This window comes from Scyliorhinus torazame, chromosome 31 (genome assembly GCF_047496885.1).
Source record: "Scyliorhinus torazame isolate Kashiwa2021f chromosome 31, sScyTor2.1, whole genome shotgun sequence".
In the NCBI taxonomy this organism is placed as follows: Eukaryota; Metazoa; Chordata; class Chondrichthyes; order Carcharhiniformes; family Scyliorhinidae; genus Scyliorhinus; species Scyliorhinus torazame.
The window spans coordinates 2,524,627-2,534,225 of record NC_092737.1 but is presented as its reverse complement, the minus strand read 5'-3'; positions in this window follow the sequence as shown (position 1 = coordinate 2,534,225).

Sequence of the window (9,599 nt, the reverse complement as noted above, 5' to 3'; positions counted from 1 at the left end):
GGTTAGGGTTAGGGTTAGGGGATAGTAAAAAGTGTCAAAAAATTAGGGTTAGGGTTAGGGGTTTGTAAAAAGTGTCCAAAAGTTAGGGCTAGTGTTAGGTTTAGGGTTAGGGTTAGGTTTCGGGTTAGGGGTTTGTAAAAAGTGTCAAAAAATTCTTGCAGCGCTTAATGAATGAGAGTCGACTTGCTGCCGCTAGGCGGCGAGCCCGTAGGCTCGCAACATCTGCGCACGTAGTGCGCGCCGCAAAATATTTGCACATTTTAGGAGGCAATAAGTAGCTAAAAATTGCATCCTTTAATCTAATGTTTAGGGTTAGGGGATTGTAAAAAGTGTCAAAAATTAGGGTTAGGGTTAGGGGTTTGTAAAAAGTGTCCAAAAGTTAGGGCTAGTGTTAGGGTTAGGGGTTTGTAAAAATTGTCAAAAAATTCTTGCGGTGCTTGACGAAAGAGAGACGACTTGCTGCCGCTAGGCGGCGAGCCCATAGGCTCGCAACACTTGCGCACGAAGTGCGCGCCGCAAAATATTTGCACATTTTAGGAGGCAATAAGTAGCTAAAAATTGGATCATTTAATCTAATTTTTAGGGTTAGGGTTAGGGGATAGTAAAAAGTGTCAAAAAATTAGGGTTAGGGTTAGGGGTTTGTAAAAAGTGTCCAAAAGTTAGGGCTAGTGTTAGGGTTAGGGGATTGTAAAAAGTGTCAAAAAATTAGGGTTAGGGGTTTGTAAAAAGTGTCCAAAAGTTAGGGCTAGTGTTAGGGTTAGGGTTAGGGCTAGGGTTAGGGTTAGGGGTTTGTAAAACGTGTCAAAATATTCTTGCGGTGCTTGATGAAAGAGAGCCGACTTGCTGCCGCTAGGCGGCGAGCCCATAGGCTCGCAACATCTGCGCACATGGTGCGCGCCGCAAAATATTTGCACATTTTAGGAGGCAATAAGTAGCTTAAAATTGCATTCTTTAATCTAATTTTTAGGGTTAGGGTTAGGGGATAGTAAAAAGTGTCAAAAAATTAGGGTTAGGGTTAGGGGTTTGTAAAAAGTGTCCAAAAGTTAGGGCTAGTGTTAGGGTTAGGGGATTGTAAAAAGTGTCAAAAAATTAGGGTTAGGGTTAGGGGTTTGTAAAAAGTGTCCAAAAGTTAGGGCTAGTGTTAGGGTTAGGGTTAGGGGTTTGTAAAAAGTGTCAAAAAATTCTTGCGGTGCTTGACGAAAGAGAGTCGACTTGCTGCCGCTAGACGGCGAGCTCATAGGCTCGCAACATCTGCGCACGAAGTAAAAAGTGTCCAAAAAATAGGGCTAGTGTTAGGGTTAGGGTTAGGGGATTGTAAAAAGTGTCAAAAAATTCTTTCGGCGCTCGACGAAAGAGAGTCCACTTGCTGCCGCTAGGCGGCAAGCCCATAGGCTCGCAACATCTGCGCACGAAGTGCGCGCCGCAAAATATTTGCACATTTTAGGAGGCAATAAGTAGCTAAAAATTGCATCCTTTAATCTAATTTTTAGGGTTAGGGTTAGGGGATAGTAAAAAGTGTCAAAAAATTAGGGTTAGGGGTTTGTAAAGAGTGTCCAAAAGTTAGGGCTAGTGTTAGGTTTAGGGTTAGGGTTAGGTTTCGGGTTAGGGGTTTGTAAAAAGTGTCAAAAAATTCTTGCAGCGCTTAATGAAAGAGAGTCGACTTGCTGCCGCTAGGCGGCGAGCCCGTAGGCTCGCAACATCTGCGCACATGGTGCGCGCCGCAAAATATTTGCACATTTTAGGAGGCAATAAGTAGCTTAAAATTGCATTCTTTAATCTAATTTTTAGGGTTAGGGTTAGGGGATAGTAAAAAGTGTCAAAAAATTAGGGTTAGGGTTAGGGGTTTGTAAAAAGTGTCCAAAAGTTAGGGCTAGTGTTAGGGTTAGGGGATTGTAAAAAGTGTCAAAAAATTAGGGTTAGGGTTAGGGGTTTGTAAAAAGTGTCCAAAAGTTAGGGCTAGTGTTAGGGTTAGGTTTTTGTAAAAATTGTCAAAAAATTCTTGCAGCGCTTAATGAAAGAGAGTCGACTTGCTGCCGCTAGGCGGCGAGCCCGTAGGCTCGCAACATCTGCGCACATGGTGCGCGCCGCAAAATATTTGCACATTTTAGGAGGCAATAAGTAGCTTAAAATTGCATTCTTTAATCTAATTTTTAGGGTTAGGGTTAGGGGATTGTAAAAAGTGTCAAAAAATTAGGGTTAGGGGTTTGTAAAAAGTGTCCAAAAGTTAGGGCTAGTGTTAGGGTTAGGGTTAGGGCTAGGGTTAGGGTTAGGGGTTTGTAAAACGTGTCAAAATATTCTTGCGGTGCTTGATGAAAGAGAGCCGACTTGCTGCCGCTAGGCGGCGAGCCCATAGGCTCGCAACATCTGCGCACATGGTGCGCGCCGCAAAATATTTGCACATTTTAGGAGGCAATAAGTAGCTTAAAATTGCATTCTTTAATCTAATTTTTAGGGTTAGGGTTAGGGGATAGTAAAAAGTGTCAAAAAATTAGGGTTAGGGTTAGGGGTTTGTAAAAAGTGTCCAAAAGTTAGGGCTAGTGTTAGGGTTAGGGGATTGTAAAAAGTGTCAAAAAATTAGGGTTAGGGTTAGGGGTTTGTAAAAAGTGTCCAAAAGTTAGGGCTAGTGTTAGGGTTAGGGTTAGGGGTTTGTAAAAAGTGTCAAAAAATTCTTGCGGTGCTTGACGAAAGAGAGTCGACTTGCTGCCGCTAGACGGCGAGCTCATAGGCTCGCAACATCTGCGCACGAAGTAAAAAGTGTCCAAAAAATAGGGCTAGTGTTAGGGTTAGGGTTAGGGGATTGTAAAAAGTGTCAAAAAATTCTTTCGGCGCTCGACGAAAGAGAGTCCACTTGCTGCCGCTAGGCGGCAAGCCCATAGGCTCGCAACATCTGCGCACGAAGTGCGCGCCGCAAAATATTTGCACATTTTAGGAGGCAATAAGTAGCTAAAAATTGCATCCTTTAATCTAATTTTTAGGGTTAGGGTTAGGGGATAGTAAAAAGTGTCAAAAAATTAGGGTTAGGGGTTTGTAAAGAGTGTCCAAAAGTTAGGGCTAGTGTTAGGTTTAGGGTTAGGGTTAGGTTTCGGGTTAGGGGTTTGTAAAAAGTGTCAAAAAATTCTTGCAGCGCTTAATGAAAGAGAGTCGACTTGCTGCCGCTAGGCGGCGAGCCCGTAGGCTCGCAACATCTGCGCACATGGTGCGCGCCGCAAAATATTTGCACATTTTAGGAGGCAATAAGTAGCTTAAAATTGCATTCTTTAATCTAATTTTTAGGGTTAGGGTTAGGGGATAGTAAAAAGTGTCAAAAAATTAGGGTTAGGGTTAGGGGTTTGTAAAAAGTGTCCAAAAGTTAGGGCTAGTGTTAGGGTTAGGGGATTGTAAAAAGTGTCAAAAAATTAGGGTTAGGGTTAGGGGTTTGTAAAAAGTGTCCAAAAGTTAGGGCTAGTGTTAGGGTTAGGGTTAGGGGTTTGTAAAAAGTGTCAAAAAATTCTTGCGGTGCTTGACGAAAGAGAGTCGACTTGCTGCCGCTAGACGGCGAGCTCATAGGCTCGCAACATCTGCGCACGAAGTAAAAAGTGTCCAAAAAATAGGGCTAGTGTTAGGGTTAGGGTTAGGGGATTGTAAAAAGTGTCAAAAAATTCTTTCGGCGCTCGACGAAAGAGAGTCCACTTGCTGCCGCTAGGCGGCAAGCCCATAGGCTCGCAACATCTGCGCACGAAGTGCGCGCCGCAAAATATTTGCACATTTTAGGAGGCAATAAGTAGCTAAAAATTGCATCCTTTAATCTAATTTTTAGGGTTAGGGTTAGGGGATAGTAAAAAGTGTCAAAAAATTAGGGTTAGGGGTTTGTAAAGAGTGTCCAAAAGTTAGGGCTAGTGTTAGGTTTAGGGTTAGGGTTAGGTTTCGGGTTAGGGGTTTGTAAAAAGTGTCAAAAAATTCTTGCAGCGCTTAATGAAAGAGAGTCGACTTGCTGCCGCTAGGCGGCGAGCCCGTAGGCTCGCAACATCTGCGCACGTAGTGCGCGCCGCAAAATATTTGCACATTTTAGGAGGCAATAAGTAGCTAAAAATTGCATCCTTTAATCTAATGTTTAGGGTTAGGGGATTGTAAAAAGTGTCAAAAATTAGGGTTAGGGTTAGGGGTTTGTAAAAAGTGTCCAAAAGTTAGGGCTAGTGTTAGGGTTAGGGTTAGGGGTTTGTAAAAATTGTCAAAAAATTCTTGCGGTGCTTGACGAAAGAGAGACGACTTGCTGCCGCTAGGCGGCGAGCCCATAGGCTCGCAACACTTGCCCCCGAAGTGCGCGCCGCAAAATATTTGCACATTTTAGGAGGCAATAAGTAGCTAAAAATTGCATCATTTAATCTAATTTTTAGGGTTAGGGTTAGGGTTAGGGGATAGTAAAAAGTGTCAAAAAATTAGGGTTAGGGTTAGGGGTTTGTAAAAAGTGTCCAAACGTTAGGGCTAGTGTTAGGGTTAGGGGATTGTAAAAAGTGTCAAAAAATTAGGGTTAGGGTTAGGGGTTTGTAAAAAGTGTCCAAAAGTTAGGGCTAGTGTTAGGGTTAAGGTTAGGGTTAGGGCTAGGGTTAGGGTTAGGGGTTTGTAAAACGTGTCAAAATATTCTTGCGGTGCTTGATGAAAGAGAGCCGACTTGCTGCCGCTAGGCGGCGAGCCCATAGGCTCGCAACATCTGCGCACATGGTGCGCGCCGCAAAATATTTGCACATTTTAGGAGGCAATAAGTAGCTTAAAATTGCATTCTTTAATCTAATTTTTAGGGTTAGGGTTAGGGGATAGTAAAAAGTGTCAAAAAATTAGGGTTAGGGTTAGGGGTTTGTAAAAAGTGTCCAAAAGTTAGGGCTAGTGTTAGGGTTAGGGGATTGTAAAAAGTGTCAAAAAATTAGGGTTAGGGTTAGGGGTTTGTAAAAAGTGTCCAAAAGTTAGGGCTAGTGTTAGGGTTAGGTTTTTGTAAAAATTGTCAAAAAATTCTTGCAGCGCTTAATGAAAGAGAGTCGACTTGCTGCCGCTAGGCGGCGAGCCCGTAGGCTCGCAACATCTGCGCACATGGTGCGCGCCGCAAAATATTTGCACATTTTAGGAGGCAATAAGTAGCTTAAAATTGCATTCTTTAATCTAATTTTTAGGGTTAGGGTTAGGGGATTGTAAAAAGTGTCAAAAAATTAGGGTTAGGGGTTTGTAAAAAGTGTCCAAAAGTTAGGGCTAGTGTTAGGGTTAGGGTTAGGGCTAGGGTTAGGGTTAGGGGTTTGTAAAACGTGTCAAAATATTCTTGCGGTGCTTGATGAAAGAGAGCCGACTTGCTGCCGCTAGGCGGCGAGCCCATAGGCTCGCAACATCTGCGCACATGGTGCGCGCCGCAAAATATTTGCACATTTTAGGAGGCAATAAGTAGCTTAAAATTGCATTCTTTAATCTAATTTTTAGGGTTAGGGTTAGGGGATAGTAAAAAGTGTCAAAAAATTAGGGTTAGGGTTAGGGGTTTGTAAAAAGTGTCCAAAAGTTAGGGCTAGTGTTAGGGTTAGGGGATTGTAAAAAGTGTCAAAAAATTAGGGTTAGGGTTAGGGGTTTGTAAAAAGTGTCCAAAAGTTAGGGCTAGTGTTAGGGTTAGGGTTAGGGGTTTGTAAAAAGTGTCAAAAAATTCTTGCGGTGCTTGACGAAAGAGAGTCGACTTGCTGCCGCTAGACGGCGAGCTCATAGGCTCGCAACATCTGCGCACGAAGTAAAAAGTGTCCAAAAAATAGGGCTAGTGTTAGGGTTAGGGTTAGGGGATTGTAAAAAGTGTCAAAAAATTCTTTCGGCGCTCGACGAAAGAGAGTCCACTTGCTGCCGCTAGGCGGCAAGCCCATAGGCTCGCAACATCTGCGCACGAAGTGCGCGCCGCAAAATATTTGCACATTTTAGGAGGCAATAAGTAGCTAAAAATTGCATCCTTTAATCTAATTTTTAGGGTTAGGGTTAGGGGATAGTAAAAAGTGTCAAAAAATTAGGGTTAGGGGTTTGTAAAGAGTGTCCAAAAGTTAGGGCTAGTGTTAGGTTTAGGGTTAGGGTTAGGTTTCGGGTTAGGGGTTTGTAAAAAGTGTCAAAAAATTCTTGCAGCGCTTAATGAAAGAGAGTCGACTTGCTGCCGCTAGGCGGCGAGCCCGTAGGCTCGCAACATCTGCGCACATGGTGCGCGCCGCAAAATATTTGCACATTTTAGGAGGCAATAAGTAGCTTAAAATTGCATTCTTTAATCTAATTTTTAGGGTTAGGGTTAGGGGATAGTAAAAAGTGTCAAAAAATTAGGGTTAGGGTTAGGGGTTTGTAAAAAGTGTCCAAAAGTTAGGGCTAGTGTTAGGGTTAGGGGATTGTAAAAAGTGTCAAAAAATTAGGGTTAGGGTTAGGGGTTTGTAAAAAGTGTCCAAAAGTTAGGGCTAGTGTTAGGGTTAGGGTTAGGGGTTTGTAAAAAGTGTCAAAAAATTCTTGCGGTGCTTGACGAAAGAGAGTCGACTTGCTGCCGCTAGACGGCGAGCTCATAGGCTCGCAACATCTGCGCACGAAGTAAAAAGTGTCCAAAAAATAGGGCTAGTGTTAGGGTTAGGGTTAGGGGATTGTAAAAAGTGTCAAAAAATTCTTTCGGCGCTCGACGAAAGAGAGTCCACTTGCTGCCGCTAGGCGGCAAGCCCATAGGCTCGCAACATCTGCGCACGAAGTGCGCGCCGCAAAATATTTGCACATTTTAGGAGGCAATAAGTAGCTAAAAATTGCATCCTTTAATCTAATTTTTAGGGTTAGGGTTAGGGGATAGTAAAAAGTGTCAAAAAATTAGGGTTAGGGGTTTGTAAAGAGTGTCCAAAAGTTAGGGCTAGTGTTAGGTTTAGGGTTAGGGTTAGGTTTCGGGTTAGGGGTTTGTAAAAAGTGTCAAAAAATTCTTGCAGCGCTTAATGAAAGAGAGTCGACTTGCTGCCGCTAGGCGGCGAGCCCGTAGGCTCGCAACATCTGCGCACGTAGTGCGCGCCGCAAAATATTTGCACATTTTAGGAGGCAATAAGTAGCTAAAAATTGCATCCTTTAATCTAATGTTTAGGGTTAGGGGATTGTAAAAAGTGTCAAAAATTAGGGTTAGGGTTAGGGGTTTGTAAAAAGTGTCCAAAAGTTAGGGCTAGTGTTAGGGTTAGGGTTAGGGGTTTGTAAAAATTGTCAAAAAATTCTTGCGGTGCTTGACGAAAGAGAGACGACTTGCTGCCGCTAGGCGGCGAGCCCATAGGCTCGCAACACTTGCCCCCGAAGTGCGCGCCGCAAAATATTTGCACATTTTAGGAGGCAATAAGTAGCTAAAAATTGCATCATTTAATCTAATTTTTAGGGTTAGGGTTAGGGGATAGTAAAAAGTGTCAAAAAATTAGGGTTAGGGTTAGGGGTTTGTAAAAAGTGTCCAAACGTTAGGGCTAGTGTTAGGGTTAGGGGATTGTAAAAAGTGTCAAAAAATTAGGGTTAGGGTTAGGGGTTTGTAAAAAGTGTCCAAAAGTTAGGGCTAGTGTTAGGGTTAAGGTTAGGGTTAGGGCTAGGGTTAGGGTTAGGGGTTTGTAAAACGTGTCAAAATATTCTTGCGGTGCTTGATGAAAGAGAGCCGACTTGCTGCCGCTAGGCGGCGAGCCCATAGGCTCGCAACATCTGCGCACATGGTGCGCGCCGCAAAATATTTGCACATTTTAGGAGGCAATAAGTAGCTTAAAATTGCATTCTTTAATCTAATTTTTAGGGTTAGGGTTAGGGGATAGTAAAAAGTGTCAAAAAATTAGGGTTAGGGTTAGGGGTTTGTAAAAAGTGTCCAAAAGTTAGGGCTAGTGTTAGGGTTAGGGGATTGTAAAAAGTGTCAAAATTAGGGTTAGGGTTAGGGGTTTGTAAAAAGTGTCCAAAAGTTAGGGCTAGGGTTAGGGTTAGGGGTTTGTAAAAAGTGTCAAAAAATTCATGCGGCGCTCGACGAAAGAGAGTCGACTTGCTGCCGCTAGACGGCGAGCCCAGAGGCTCGCAACATCTGCGCACGAAGTAAAAAGTGTCCAAAAAATAGGGCTAGTGTTAGGGTTAGGGTTAGGGGATTGTAAAAAGTGTCAAAAAATTCATGCGGCGCTCGACGAAAGAGAGTCCACTTGCTGCCGCTAGGCGGCAAGCCCATAGGCTCGCAACATCTGTGCACGTTGTGCGCGCCGCAAAATATTTGCACATTTTAGGAGGCAATAAGTAGCTTAAAATTGCATCCTTTAATCTAATTTTTAGGGTTAGAGTTAGGGTTAGGGGATAGTAAAAAGTGTCAAAAAATTAGGGTTACGGTTAGCGGTTTGTAAAAAGTGTCCAAAAGTTAGGGCTAGGGTTAGGTTTAGGGTTAGGGGTTTGTAAAAAGTGTCAAAATATTCTTGCGGTGCTTGATGAAAGAGAGTCGACTTGCTGCCGCTAGGCGGCGAGCCCATAGGCTCGCAACATCTGTGCACAAAGTGCGCGCCGCAAAATATTTGCACATTTTAGGAGGCAATAAGTAGCTTAAAATTGCATCCTTTAATGTAATTTTTAGGGTTAGGGTTAGGGTTAGTTGATAGTAAAAAGTGTCAAAAAATTAGGGTTAGGGTTAGGGGTTTGTAAAAAGTGTCCAAAAGTTAGGTCTAGTGTTAGGGTTAGGGTTAGGGGTTTGTAAAAAGTGTCAAAAAATTCTTGCGGCGCTTGACGAAAGAGAGTCGACTTGCTGCTGCTGGGCGGCGAGCCCATAGGCGCGCAACATCTGCGCACGAAGTAAAAAGTGTCCAAAAGATAGGGCTAGTGTTAGGGTTAGGGTTAGGTCTAAGGTTAGGGTTAGGGGTTTGTAAAAAGTGTCAAAATATTCTTGCGGTGCTTGATGAAAGAGAGTCGACTTGCTGCCGCTAGGCGGCGAGCCCATAGGCGCGCAACATCTGCGCACGAAGTAAAAAGTGTCCAAAAGATAGGGCTAGTGTTAGGGTTAGGGTTAGGGGATTGTAAAAAGTGTCAAAAAATTCTTGCGGCGCTCGACGAAAGAGAGTCCACTTGGTACCGCTAGGCGGCGAGCCCATAGGCTCGCAACATCTGCGCACGAAGTGCGCGCCGCAAAATATTTGCACATTTTAGGAGGCAATAAGTAGCTTAAAATTGCATCCTTTAATCTAATTTTTAGGGTTAGGGTTAGGGTTAGGGGATAGTAAAATGTGTCAAGAAATTAGGGTTACGGTTAGGGGCTTGTAAAAAGTGTCCAAAAGTTAGGGCTAGTGTTAGGGTTAGGTTTAGGGTCAGGGGTTTGTAAAAAGTGTCAAAATATTCTTGCGGCGCTTGCCAAAAGAGAGCAGTCTTGCTGCCGCTCGCAACATCTGAGCACGGCGAAACGAGATGAAGGAGGGTGAAAGAGAGCGAAACGAGATGAAGGAGGGTGTAAGAGAGCAAAACGAGATGAAGGAGGGTGAAATAGAGCGAAACGAGATGAAGGAGGGTCAAAGAGAGCGAAACGAGATGAAGGAGGGTGAAAGAGAGCGAAACGAGAGAGAAGGAGGATCAAAGAGAGCGAAATGAGATGAAGGAGGGTCAAAGAGAGCAAAACAAGATGA